Source organism: Mobula hypostoma, chromosome 5 (assembly GCF_963921235.1).
Source record: "Mobula hypostoma chromosome 5, sMobHyp1.1, whole genome shotgun sequence".
Taxonomy (NCBI): Eukaryota; Metazoa; Chordata; class Chondrichthyes; order Myliobatiformes; family Myliobatidae; genus Mobula; species Mobula hypostoma.
The window spans coordinates 173,514,165-173,529,577 of NC_086101.1; the positions used below are offsets into that span (position 1 = coordinate 173,514,165).

The window sequence follows — 15,413 nt, forward strand, 5'->3', positions numbered from 1 at the left end:
CAGTGGTGTCATACAACAATCTTGCACTCAACGTCAGTAAGATGAAAGAGCAGATTGTGGATTTCAGGAAGGGTAAGATGAGGGAACATAAACCAATCCTCATAGAGCAATCAGATGTGGAGAGAATGTGTAATTTCAAGTTCCTGGGTCACAAGATCGCTGAGGGTGTTACCTGGTCCCAACATATCGATGCTTGAAAGAAGGCAAGACAGCAGCTATATTTCATTAGGAGTTTGAAGAGATTTGGTTTGTCACCTAAAACACTCAAAACTTCTACAGAGCATTCTGACAGGCTGCATCACCATCTGGTATGGGGCAGGGGACTACTGTACAGGACTGAGAGAAGTTCAGCTCCATCTTGGGTACAAGCCTCCATACTTCAAGGAGCAATGCCACAGAAAGGCGGCGTCCATTACTAAGAACCTTGCATCACCCGGGACAGGCTATGTTCTCATTGGAAAGGAGGTACAGAATCCTGAAGGCACATACTCAGTGATTCAGAAACAGCTTCTTCACCTCTGCCATCTGATTTCTAAATGGACATTGAACCCCGAACACAACCTAACATGTTTTTCATATATTATTTTTGTAATGCACTATTTTTAACCCAACTATTTAACACACACACACACACACACACACACACACTCACATATATATTTACCGTAATTGATTTACTTTTCTTTCTTTATATATTATCATGTATTGCATTGTCCTGCTGCTGCTAAATTAAGAGATCTCATGACATATGCCGGTGAAAATAAACCTGATTCTGATTCTGATTCCACCCTGCGTATCTGTGCTGATTTGCAACTATATTATGTGTCAGAACCCAACTGTTTTAAGGTTGTTCTTCTCAGATTTGAACAGAGTCATTTGAAGGTGGGTATAAGCATATTTTACGACAGATGCTCCTTTTTTTCTCATTGTAAATATAAAAGTGGTAGGTTTGAAAATGTGTATAGTGTATGGGAATTGGCTGGTGGTGAAGGTCCAGTGCTTTGACAGGTCAAGATAGAGATTAAATAATTCCTATGGCAGCAGGTTAGATGATAAATAGACAAATATGTAGATAGCATCTATGAAGTATCTATTAGTGTCTTGCACTGTTCCCTGTAAAGGGAGTTTTGGTACTTTACTCTTCAAAAGGTTTTCACTCCATTGCATTATCTCAGTAACCATATTGAATATAGGTACATCAAGTAAGGAATAACAGGCCTCAAATCTGATGGCATTCTTGAGATTTGAATAGATCATTATGGCTGTTCTACATAAAACAAAATATATAAGATTAGAGCCATAAGTAGACAATAAATCCATGGAATTCGTTGCCATATATGGTTGCAAAGACCAAGTCATTGGGTATATTGAAAACAGAGGTTGACAGGATCTTGATTTTAAGGGCATGAAATGTTAGAGGAAACCGCAGGAGAATGGAGGTGAGGGGATAATAAATCAGCTGTAATGGAATGGCAGAACAGACTCAATGAAGCAAATGGCCTAATTCTGCTCATTTGTTTTATGGTCTTATGTAGATTCATGGAAATATGCATAAAACAGGACATTGAGATTGGACTGACCATCAGTCATCCATTTGCGCTATTCCTACATCAGTCACATTTTATTTTATTCACCCCATATTCTGCTTGATTTCCCCCAAAACACCCCTCTCCCCACAGATTCTGCCACTCATCTGAAATCTAGGGGCAATTTACAGTGGCTATTGAGTGATTGATTTGCATAATTTGGGATGGATAGGAAAACAATAGCAGCTGGATGAAATCCATGTGGTTACTGATGCCTCGATTTTTTGAACTACCAGTAATTCCCTCCCTCTCCTTCACCATTCCCTGTTCCCATTTCCCTTTCTCACCGTATCTCCTGACCTGCCCATCACCTCCCTCTGGTGCTCCTCCCCTCCCCTTTCTTCCATGGCCTTCTGTCCTCTCCTATCAGATTCCCCCTTCTCCAACCCTGTATCTCTTTCACCGGTCAACGTCACAACTCTTTACTTCAACCCTCCCCCTTTCCTGGTTTCACATATCACCTACTACCTTGTACCTCTTCCTCCCCTCCCCCCACCTTCTTACTCTGACTTCTCATCTCTTTTTCCCTCAGCCCAAAACACCAACTGTTTACTCTTTTCCATAGATACAGCCTGGCCTGCTGAATTCCTCTAGCATTTTGTGTGTATTACTTTGATTTCCAGCATTGGCAGATTTTCTCTTGGTTGTGACCCATCATTTAGGACATGCCCTGTTCTCATTGTTACCATCAAGGAGGTGGTACAGAAGCCTGAAGGCACACACTCAACAATTCAGGAATAGCTTCTTCCCCTCCGCCATCAGATTTTTGAATGGACGGTGAACCTGTGAACATTACCTCACTACTTTTTGTTTCTCTTTTTGCACTACTTATTTAATTTAACTTCTGAAATAGTATACTTCTGAACATACTTTATATGCCAGTGATATTAAACCTGATTCTGATTCTAATTCTGACATGAAGACAGCAAAATCATGACTGAACTTGTGATGCAGCTGCTCTCATAGCTGCACCATTCTGTTGTCCACGATCAAAATTAGAGATTAAATATTAGCTTTATTTGTCACAAGTACATCGAACAAGATGCTGTCATCTACCTGCTGATCAGAGCCTACACCCATTTGGACAAGCAGGGCAGCACTGTGAGGATCACATTTTTTAATGTCTCAAGTGCCTTCAATACCATACAGCCCTCAATACTGAGGGGAAAGCCTCGTTCAGTGCAGGTTGGTACTTCCATTGTATCCTGGATAATGGACTACCTGTCTGGCAGACCACAGTTTGTGCGGCTTCAGAGCTACGTGTCAGACTTGGCTATAAGCAGCCCTGGGGCCCCATAGGGAACTGTATTGCTTCCCTTCCCATTTACCCTGTATACCTCAGACTTTAGATACAACACTGAGTCATGTCATCTGCAGAAATTCTCTGATGACTCAGCAATAGTTGGATGTATAAAAGGAGGACAGGAGAATGAATACAGGACCCTGGTGGAGGACTTTGTCAAATGGTGCAAGCTGAATCATCTGCAGTTCAACATCAGTAAGACAAAGGAGATGGTGATGGACTTTAGAAAGACTAAGCCTGCACTGTTCCCAATTACTATTGATGGTGAGGACCTACAAGTACCTGGGGGTGCACCTGGATGACAGACTGGAGTGGAGCACCAACACAGAGGCTGTGTACAAGCAGGGCCTGATGTCGCCTATACTTCCTGAGGAGACTGAGGTCCTTCGGGGTATGCAGGCCTCTCCTTCACATGTTCTGTCAGTCTGTTGTCTCCAGTACAATCTTTTATGTGGTGGTGTGCTGGGGCAATGGCATCAACCTGGGTGACCCCAACAGGCTCAGTAAACAGATTAGAAAGTCTGGCTCTGTTATAGGCGTCAAACTGGACCCACTGGAGGATGTGGTAGAACAAAGGATCCTGTGGAAAATCCTGGAAATTCTGGACTATCTTGCTCATCCTCTCTATGTCACCTTGGAAGAACAGAGGATCACTTTTAGAAATAGACTAAGATAACTGTGCTGCTCCAAAGAGTACTATATGAGGTCATTCTTACCCTTGACCATTAGGCTCTATAATGAATCAACATATGGGCGAGGAAGTGATGAATCCTTCCTGTTGGACTGTTTGAGGTAACTTATTTTTTTTTATATCCTTTCATACTTCTCTTCTAATATTTGTATATTTGTATATCTGTGCACTTGTAATGCTACTGTGAAACTGTAATTTCCTTTGGGATTTATAAAGTATCTATCTGTCTTTCTGAAACACACCAAAACAGTGAAAATGTATTGTTTTCTGTCAAATCAAATCAGCGAGGATTGTGCTGGGCAGCCCGCAAAAGGTGTCAGGCGTCTGATGCCCACAAACCACTAAAACTAACCCTGATCTGTACATTTTCAGAATGTGGGAGGAAACTGGAGCACCTGGAGGAAACCCACACAGAGATGGAGAAAATGTACAAACTTCTTACAGATGGCGGAGGGGGGTGGATTGAATCCTGAATGGTGATCACTGATGCTGTAAAAAGACTGCCCTGAGTGCCACATTACTGTGTCATCCCTTTTTATGTCTTTCAAGTTATGGGTGACACACAACCTGTGCAACAACACAAGGAACTCTTCTCCCTCCTGCCATCTGGCAAAAGGTACCGAAGTATTCGGGCTCTCATGACCAGACTGTGTAACAGTTACTTCCCCCAAGCTATTAGACTCCTCAATACCCAGAGTCTCATCTGACACCAACCTACACACACACACACAAACACTCAACTGAACACTACTCCACTCCCTTTGCAATTTTTGCTCATTTCTTTCTCAATTTCTGCTAAAACGTTGTTTACATTTACATCATTTATTATTATATTGTAATTTGTCCTTTACTGTGCCTATTGTCTTGTTTATTAATTATTGTACTGTCTTGCACTGTTTTGTACACTTTATGTAGTCCCATGTAGGTCTGAAGTCCAATGTGTTGTTTCAGGTAGTCTAGTGTAGTTTTGTGTTATTTCATGTAGCACCATGGTCCTGGAGGAACATTGTTTCATTTTTACTGTGTACTGTACCAGCAGTTATGGTTGAAATGACAATAAAAGCGACTTGACTTGACTTGGAATGATGAGTAAAACAAATCATCCTTTATGAAACCCTTTGAGGGAAGAAAGTCCCAAAAGTTTTATTATGTAGCATAATGTTTGCCTTTTCTACATATTTAAATTTCCAAGAAAGTTGTAGCTTAAATTAAATCGTGAATTTATTGCACGAGTGTGAAGTCCTTGATTAACCAGCGACCACCAATGCAGTCCTTCTACATTAACAGAGTTCTCAACAGCGTGCTACACACTTACCTGATTCTCACCTCAACCGACACCTGAAATTACGGCCCTCTCAACACAGACCTGTTTTCATGTAATTTAGACAACTCCAAAATCCCTCCTACTCTGCCAGCTGATCTCAGTCATATTGCCACATCCCCACTCATGTTGACCATGACACTCCAATCCAATCCTTCAAGTCTGTTCACAGCCTACCAGACAGTCCCACAGAAATAGTGACCCAGGCCCGAGAACGACTTCCTTTCTCCCATTACTAGGAAAGAATCTTAGGATAGGTCCTTGAGCATCAAGCAAGTGAGGCCTACTGGTTGTTTGCCAGTCTTTGTGTGTAGTTCTTTTGTTGATTCTCATGTATTTCTTTGTTCTACTGTGAATACCTGCAAGGAAATGAATGCTAAGGTAGTATATGGTGACATATACACACTTTGATAATAAATTTACTCTGAAATATATTTTCAGCATAGCCTTTTGTTTCTAATGCACGATTAGAATTGTGGTGGAGAAATTTGCAAGTATTTGCTCACCATTGCAACACACCCATTTAACACACATTTACAAATGCTGAATAAAGTACTGGACAAAATAGTTTTACTTGCTTTTATTAAGGCATTGGGACAATGAATTGAATTATTAATGTGCACATGTGTAGGTGCAAGCATGTGAGCATATGTATGGATAGATAATTTGAACTAAAGAGGCATAGGAATTTAGGTGTTACGTATAGATACAATGACAGATTAAAGATCCAGTGCTGTTTTCTTCACACAATGGACTACTTAAACTTGGAATAAATTTATGCAGAGAGTGGAACCCTAATGGCATTTCAGAAATGTGCTTGAGTGATTTGTGGACATTATCATCGATAAAAAGAGGTGAGAAGTTTATGCGTTACTTTGCCCCCTCTTAAAATCACAGAAGAATTTTGTCAGATTTTCCACCTCTGATTTGGAAAACAAGATTTTTTTTAACATATCCAAAGACCACCACTGGGTCAGAACTGAGTGGCTGAGTCACGATGTCTTGTGTCTGACTGCCTGGAGAGGTTTGAAAGACAAGTTTTGATTTTGCAAAAACTCTTCAGAACAGCATTTCTGCAAATTAACTTGAATTACAGCAATATTTATTTGTGTCTATTCACAATAGTACTGAATGTTTTATCTAGTCTATCTTGGGATAGTTCAATAATATGTGCTTTGTCCTGTGTGTGACTGTATGTACTGTACTTTGGTCTCTGAGGAATGCTGTTTCATTTAGCTGTATGCATGTGCATGGTTGAATGACAATTAAATTAGAAGTTGAACTTGCATTCAAAGCAGAAGTGAAATTTTTGTTTCCTTATCATTAAAAGAGATTGTGAGATGGAGGAAAAGACGTAATTTCCAAACGTACGTACCTTAAAAATGTCAATGTTCTTTTGTGGTTCACTTCTCATCAATTCTTATGCACTCTTCTTTAGAGCATAAGGCAATTAAGTGTCTTTAACTTGAATACAATACAGTGGAAACCAATTAATGATAAAAGAGAAAATTTAGTCATGCATGGATTTCCAATACATTCTGAATAAACATTGGTTCAAAGGAAAAATATTATTGATTTTAAGCATGATATAGAGATGATCATAAATTTGCAGTTATAAGCAGATTAAGCAAAAACAGCAATGTTTCATCTGGATGTAATTAACCAAACACTGTAACCTCTAAGATGAGAGTTGTGTAGAATTTATGTGAATGATTGAAGTGTGCAGGCAGTGTAGGTATTTGGATAGAATTTGCAGAGAGTTCTATTATATCCAGATAGCAAATACACTCAGTGGCCACCCTATTAGGTACACCTGTACACCTGCTCGTTAATGCAAATATCTAAACAGCCAATCATCTGGCAGCAACTGAATGCATGAAAGCACGTAGGTAAGGTCAAAAGGTTCAGTTGTTGTTCTGACCAAACATCAGAATGGGGAAGAAATGTGATTTAAGTGATTTTGACCCTGGAATGATTGTTGGTGCCTGTTGGTGTGATTTGCGTATTTCAGAAAGTGCTGATCTCCTGGAATTTTCACACATAATAGTCTCAAGAGTTTGTAGAGAATGGTGCAAAAAAAAAACAAAAGAAGAAAATTCAGTGAATGGCAGTTCTGTGGGAAAAAACAACTTATTAATGAGAGAGGTCACAGAATAAAGGCTACAGGAGGTACCTAATAAAGTGGCCACTGAATACAACTTCTCAGACATGAACAACTGACCCATGCTAGACTTCTGCAGAGTGCTGTACTGAGCAAACTCAAAAGATCAACTGGGATCACAATAGTCTTGCTATAAATAATTCTGAGGTTGATTGTCAATGGCTCAGTTGTACTGTGCAAGGTATGTTTTCCCCCTTAGTTATTTTCCTTGTCTCAAAGCGGAGATAAAGTCTAATATGTCACTACTCTTGTTGCTGATGTCTGCAGAAGTGAGAAAGCCGTTGATATTTAACAGATTATATCTGCTGTTTCTCCTGTCACTTCTGAAGACTGCAGCAGCAGTGAAATCTGGGACTGGATCTCACTGGCAAATCTTGGCTGCACTGACTGGAATTCCACCTGTATTTCAGCCATTTGATTTGATAATTGGTAATTGGTTTATTACTGTCACAGATACCAAGACACAGTGAGAGCTTTTGTTTACACACCATCCAGATAGACCATTTCATACATATGTACATCAAGATAGTGCAAATAGAAAAACAATAACAGAATTCAAAATATAGTAGCAGATTTAAGAGGATATTATTAGTGATTCTTAAAGTTATCAAACTGAGATTTAACTGAGTAGAATGATTGTACTTTACTGATGATACTGCCTATACTTCTCGCCTCAACAGTATTTCAGCCAGCATAATCACAGACTCCATTCACCCCAGACAATCTTCTTCTCTCCTCTTTCATTGGGCAGAAGATACAAAAGCTTGTAAAAGCATACTACCATGCTCAAGGACAGCATTTACCCTTCTGTTATAATACTTTTAAATAGTTCCCTATTGCGATCAGTTGGACTCTTCCCCTCTCAATCTACCTCTTATGAACTTGCACTTTATCGTTTACCTGCACTACACCTTTTCTGTGGCTATTACACTTGACCCTGTGTTGTTATTGTGTTATCTTCAATGCATTTCAAGGTATGTCAGTATACACTCAGTTGCTAGTTTATTAGGTACCCCTGCTCAATAATGCATCGATCTCATCAGCCAATCAAATGGCAGCAACTTAATGCATAAGAGGTTGTCAAGAGGTTCAGTTGTTGTTCAGACCAAACATCAGAATGGGGAAGAAATGTGATCTAAGTGGCTTTCTTAGAAAAGTGAATTTCTTAGAAACTGATGATCTCCTGGTATCTTCACACACAACTGTCTCTAGAATTTACCCAGAATAGTGCGATAAACAAAAAAAAATCCAGTGAGTGAAAGTTCTGTGGGCAAGAAAATGCCTTGTTAATGACAGAGGTCAGAGGAGAATGGCCAGACTGGTTCAAGCTGGCAAGAAGGCAACAGTTAACTCAAATAGCTATGTGTTACCACAGTGTTGTGCAGAAGAGCATCCCTGACTGCATACCATGTCAAACATTGAAGTAGATGGGCTACAGCTGCAGAAAATCACAGATATAAACTCAATGACCAATACACTAGGTACAGGAGGTAAAGGAGGGATCTAATAAAGTGGCCGCTGAGTGAATGTGCAAGAGTAAACCAAACCCAAATCTAATTCCAATTAAAATATTTGCAATGAATAGATCTGCTGAGAGCCGTTTGCAAAGAGTTGCCTTCCTCTGATGCCATCTTGGGAAGTCGCTAGTAAACACAGTGCATGAAGCAGTAACAGGATTCCCTTCTCAACACAAATATACAAGATCATTTCTGGGGTTATACAAGGCAATCTGAACCTACAGATCTGTGTTCTGGTGTTCTGCATTCAGGCTGTCAAACACAAATTATCAGATGGCAGATGGCGATGCGTCTGTCAAGATGCTCTGTTGCTGAAGTCCAGAAATGGCCATCTTTTTGGCTGAGACTGCTCAGCTTTGGGAAATTGCCTTTTTGATCCTCCCAGGATGGATCTGTTGCTGGATCCACAACCCCGTTGATCTTAGAGGGGTTTAGACCATAAGACCATAAAATATAGGAGTGGAAGTAGGCTGTTCGGCCCATAGAGTCTGCTCCGCCAGGGTTCCCGGAAGGAAGGGAAATGAAAAGCATATTCTCCTTATTAAAATTATTTTTATCCAATCGTGTGACATGGTACATAATGAAGATGATGATGATGTGTGCTTTAAAATATTTATAACTGTGGTTACCTGATTTAAATTATATTTACATTATTTTTCTCAGAGGTATTTGCTGTGGAGACCAAGTTATTGGATATATTCGAGGCAGAGATTGATACGTTCCTGATTGGTAAGGTTAGTTGGGGTGGGGGGAGTTGGTTCAAGGATAAGGGGAGAAGTGAGACAATGGGTTTGAAAAAAATCAACCATGATTGAATAATGGAGCAGATTTGATGGGCTGAATGGTCTACTTCTGCTCCCATATCGTGACTGGAGGGAAGTATTTGGGTTATTGGCAACAATATGCATGGATAGCATCCAGTGGTTGCTGGGTTTGTTAAAAGTCTCAGCCGTGTGAACAACAGGTTTTCAATAAGCAAGCAATGGGCCACAGCAGGAGCATCCACACCTCTGCCCTTGGAGCGTCTCCACTAAACCACCTGAGAGTGTGACACAGGCAGAGTTGCTGACATCATTTAAGAAGTGCCTAGATGAGACCTTGAATCATGTTGGCTTAGAAAACAAGAGGCTTGAAGATGGGATTACCACAGATTGGTTGACATAGACATGATTGATAAATGGCCTGTCCATGCTGTATGATTTTGTGACCCTTTGCCAAAAGAGGGATCCATGCTTTTGATATACGAGTCCCCAAGTCTTTTACAACATTTCAACTTTACAGAGTTTTCAGGTAAAGTGTATATTTGAGTTCCTATGAAGTATTTCCATGAGGAAGATCCTAATGCAGAGGGCAAACTGAAGAGCAACTGTCCACAAACTATCAAGCTAACATGATAAATTTGGTTGTTGGCCTCATATTTAACAATATCTACCAAAACTTACAAATAGAGAGTGTGAAACAACTCTCTCAGAGAGATTCTACTTCAGCAGGTACCTAAGGAGTTAGACAGCTGTGTACTGTGGTACAGAAGACATGTTCTTTCAGATGATCATTAGTCATAAAGCACTCAGGTGGTAATGCATTTCACAGAGGCATGGCTGTCAGTATTAAAAGCATCTGTGATAGACAGTTCTTCAGAATTGTTCTTCCACATGAAATCTCTAAGCCTCCGTTGCCTGCTGTGTCAATCTGACAAATATCTTCAACAAGGGTATAAGTTCAGCTGGAAGCATTGGTGCTGCCCTACTAATCATCCATTCTACTACACTAAAAGGATCTTGTTCTTGCTTTTCTGTGCTGCATTGGTGTGAGCTTTTTTCCTGAAGCATCTGCATTTAATGTCCCCAAATACTTTTCTGTGGAAATAACTGATGAAATTTACCAACAGCATCCTTCTGAGCAGACACATCTTCTACAAAATAGTGCCCAGCTAATTTGTTAAGCAAATTTTGAAGACTAATACTCCTGATTAATACACAAACACGAGGAATTCTGCAGATGCTGGAAATTCAAGCAACACACATAAAAATTGCTGGTGAACGCAGCAGGCCAGGCAGCATCTCTAGGAAGAGGTACAGTCGACGTTTTGGGCCAAGACCCTTCGTCAGGACTAACTGAAAGAAGAGCTAGTAAGGGATTTGAAAGTGGGAGGGGGAGGGGGAGATCCAAAATAATAGGAGAAGACAGGAGGGAGAGGGATGGAGCCAAGAGCTGGACAGTTGATTGGCAAAAGGGTTATGAGAGGATCATGGGACAGGAGGCCCAGGGAGAAAGAAAAGGGGGAGGGGGGGAAAACCCAGAGGATGGGCAAGGGGTATAGTGAGAAGGACAGAGGGAAAAAAAGGAGAGAGAGAAAAAGTATGTGTGTATATACGCAGACTGGGAGATCGTTTCGCTGAACACCTATGCTCTGTCCGCCAGAGAAAGCAGGATCTCCTGGTGGCCACACATTTTAATCCCACGTCCCATTCCCATTCTGATATGTCTATCTACGGCCTCCTCTACTGTAAAGATGAAGCCACACTCAGGTTGGAGAAACAACACCTTATATTCTGTCTGGGTAGTCTCCAACCTGATGGCATGAACATTGACTTCTCAAACTTCCGCTAATGCCCCACCTCCCCCTTGTACCCCATCCGTTATTTATTTATTTATATACACACTTTCTTTTTCTCTCTCTCCTTTTTCTCCCTCTGTCCCTCTCACTATACCCCTTGCCCATCCTCTGGGCTTTCCCCCCCTCCCCCTTTTCTTTCTCCCTGGGCCTCCTGTCCCATGATCCTCTCATATCCCTTTTGCCAATCAACTGTCCAGCCCTTGGCTCCATCCCTCCCGCTCCTGTCTTCTCCTATCATTTTGGATCACCCCTCCCTCTCCCACTTTCAAATCTCTTACTAGCTCTTCCTTCAGTTAGTCCTGACGAAGGGTCTTGGCCCGAAACGTTGACTGTACCTCTTCCTAGAGATGCTGCCTGGCCTGCTGCGTTCACCAGCAACTTTGATGTGTGTTGCTACTCCTGATTAATGTTGCCTAAGCCATTCACCAGAAGGAACCTGGGAAGCATAAACCACTGAAAACAGCAGTCAGGCTTCAATTATACTGATTGCAAATTTTTAAAACCCCTGTTTTAAAGAAAATGCAGTTGCTGTAAGGACATTAAAGATAAATGTTATTGTGATCAATGTAAACTTTGGTTCTGTTTAGGTACTGGCTTTTAATTTTAATATTCTTGAGATGCAACTTTATCTTAATTAAATCGCAAAAATCTGATGTTATCAGCAATTGTGATTTACCAGCAACATTGGAACAATGTGCATTTCCAGTGCAGACGGGAGGTTACAGAGGTCTGATAAAGAAATGTTTTGCTACATTTCTTATGTGCCCTGTAATATTTTAAATTCAGACAAATGCCTTTGAACAGGGGCACTGCCACTTGTATTCAGGATATCAGCTACTGTCATTGTGTGCCTTAACAGAATATATGCTTCAGCATTCCCCTGACTATTTGCTTGTTGGTTGGTGGTTTAACATAAGTGTAACACAAGCAAGCTTTGATGTCTCTGAGGGCGCCACAGAATATAAATAACAATTACCGTTGGTACTGAGTGGAAATCTCATCACTATTCGAGGCCACTCAGTATACACAGATAAACCCACCGGATAGCTTGCTAGCTTGGAGGACGTTTGGATAGAGGGAAAGAAAACCTGCACATGGTTTACTGAGGGTAGCAGCTGAAACAAGTTTGTTGAATACCTTACTGGCAGGACATTGGCAACAGAGACAGGTGAGCATTAATTCATGAAGCCTGCAACAAACTCAGGGACACAAGCAATGTCAAAACTGTGAATCCACATCAATTGACTGCACTCTGTAGTCTCAAAAATATCTGGTGACTGTCAACATCTTTCAGCGCTAAAGAGCAATTCAATTTTCACGAAGAAACTGCCTACTGATTTTTATCCTCCATTATTATCTACTTTTCCCATTGATCTTGCATTGTGTCATTTTTATGACTACCTTGAGCCAAGTATTAATCTGGTCACAGATTATACCTTGACATTTGCAACTAGTGACCATTTTAGTTCTTTTACAACTCTTCCATTACCAAAAACATCCTTGCTTAAATGCAGCATAGCCAGGAAAACAAGCATCAGGCAATGGCCATTACCTGCGAGACTTTGGAACACCCTGCTACTCCCAGTACCTGTTAGCTATGACAGCGCTATACTGTAGTATATTTAATTTTATGTTATATATACACATTGTTAACTTGTATAGTCCATCTACACATTTTTATTCTGTTGATATTATTGTGTTTATATTATTTGATGTGCTGAATGTGATATACTCTATTGTGTTTTGCATTTTGGTCCCAGAGGTATGTTGTTTCATTTAGCTGTATACATGTCTATGGCCGAATGACTATAAACTTGAACTTGAATCAAATTGAGGGAAACAAGAAACTGCAGGTACTGGGACTTGTTGCAGGGGTCCATAACCTGGGGTTCACAGACACCTCGGTTAATGGCAGGGGTCCGTGGCATAAAAGTGGTTTGGGAACCCCTGTGTGCTAGAGTAACTGAATATGTTGGACAGTGTATGTGGAGAAAAAGGAATTGTTGAAGTTTTGGGCCAAAGCCATTCATGCAGACTGAAAGAGTAAACAGGACTAGCAAGTATTAAGAGCAGAGGGGAAGGTGTGAGATCGGGGCCAGACGGTGATAGTGGATGGAGGAGGGGTGAGGGATGATGGAAGATGGGGCGAGGTGGGAGAGGGTAAGATGTGGAGTTGGAAGGCAGAGGAAGTAGAACAGGGTAGACAGAGCCAAGTGAGAGGATGGAGGGAGAAAGTGGAGGCAGCTGTCGGAGCGCGAAAGCAAGGATACAAGGATGACAGTGCTGGAATCTGTTAAGGAAGAAAGGAGGTCATGGGAATCATTAGGAGAGAGGTGGAACCACAAGGGGGAGGGGGGAAGTCTAATGGGGGAAATGCGTTGGCAGTGGGTGGGTGGAACCAGAAGGGGGGCAGCGTGATGAAAATGGGTGTTGGGGTGTTGGAGGGAGGGGTATGGGAAAGGGGATAAAATTGGAATAACCAGACGTGGATCAGACAAAGAGAGAGAAAGAGACAGGAGAACACAGGGGCTAAGGGAAAAAATGTTTAGAATGAGAGACAGAAGGGGGACCTGAGTAAAACATATCAGATATTAACAGTATGGCTGTGAAGTGGATGTATTCTATTGAGAAACAAACCAAAAATGGAGATAAACTTTTATCTCTGAATAGGCTGAGAATCCTTAGAATTCTCTTCTTCAAAGATTGGTGGGAGCGATATTTGAATATTGTTGAGGCAGTGGTAGATAAGGTATAGAGAGCAATGAGAAAACTTGTGGTAGGTAAACAGAACATTGAGTCAGGCTACAGTCAGATCAGCGATGATCTTTTCTGGTGGAACAGGATTAAGGTGCTGAGCAGCATAATCATAACCTTAACACATCTGTTTATCTGCATGTCGTCTAATGTGAAACAAGCAGTCAAATTACTCAGTAAAGAGGGTCTTTTTAGTGTGAAGAAAAATAAGACTACAGCAATTTCTCATATCACAAATGATATAATCATTCTCAGAAAATGCAGTACATGGAGGATAATTATGCACAAAGTATGCATACAAATCAATCTCAGTCACAACGAACAATGTTGTCATCAAGCATAATTAACAAGGGAATTACCCAAATATCTCCACTGAGACTGAGGCAGCGTTTTCATCAGAGGCAGTTATCTAGTTTTGATCTTTCTTTGTGCAACTAATGCCTAAAAGACCAAGAATAACAAATTTGTAAGTGGAATATTCGACATGAATTAGTTCCCTGATTAGCATCCTTCGGATCAAACGTCTGCTGTAAGTGGGTGCAAGAAATGTTGAAATATCTACTAAAATTGAGGTCAACAGTATTTAAGGGAGCCTGATACATAAGCTCCTGTGAATTTAGCAGAACAAACTCTGTCCAGATTGGGCTCAGGTCATGCTAACACTATACTGGGAAAGTCCTCATCCCAAACCAATCACCTTTATCTCCATAAGTGGGCTGTGGTCTCACTTTCATCCTTTATTTTCCCTGAGCTAACTTCAGATCCACATGAATCCACATGGCAGCTCTTCAATTCATTAATACTTTGTACTCAATGATTGTGAATAATTTAGAAATGCATAATGGGGAATCGTCCTTGCTGAGATTGTCTCCTTTCGTTCATGTTGTTTAATGCTGAGTGCATTTGTAACTATCTATCTGCTGCATGACACAAACTCTATGACAATTCATATTCTTTTCACAAAGGGAAATTGCTTTATTATTAATGGTAGCATTTCAATTGTTCCATTAAATAGAGGCACTTGTTGAAAGGTCAAATTCTTGAGGTATAAATGACTGATAACTAATGTGCTCAATAACTGCAGATGGAGACTGGGAATATTTCTGCCATTATCAGGTTCAGTTGAAAATTGGATTTGTTACACATACACCAGTATCCACAAATATGATCCCAGTAATTAAACTACCAAACCATTGGTTATTTACCAGATATAAATAAGTGGGCAGTCACTACCATACTCGACTGACTGCTGGTCTGTGGAGTTTCAAAACTCAATGTCTCCACATTGCAAGTAATATTGGCTCATCCATATTACAACTTTCTGCTGCTGAATTGTCATATGTTAAGACAAATGTTGGTAAATTGGGTCTTTATTTTGTATTCATAAGGCAACTGTTACTATAGAGTGATTGTGTGGTGTTATAATAGTTGCCATCCCAAAGTCATTTTAGATGTTAACAATG

General features: G+C 40.6%; 1 protein-coding gene across 7 annotated transcripts in view; it reads right to left on the bottom strand.

Annotated features, from left to right (window-relative positions):
* The window catches only part of tenm3 (teneurin transmembrane protein 3), a 2,629,382-nt gene that overhangs the window by 1,102,087 nt on the left and 1,511,882 nt on the right, over positions 1–15,413 (bottom strand). The window lies entirely within an intron of this gene.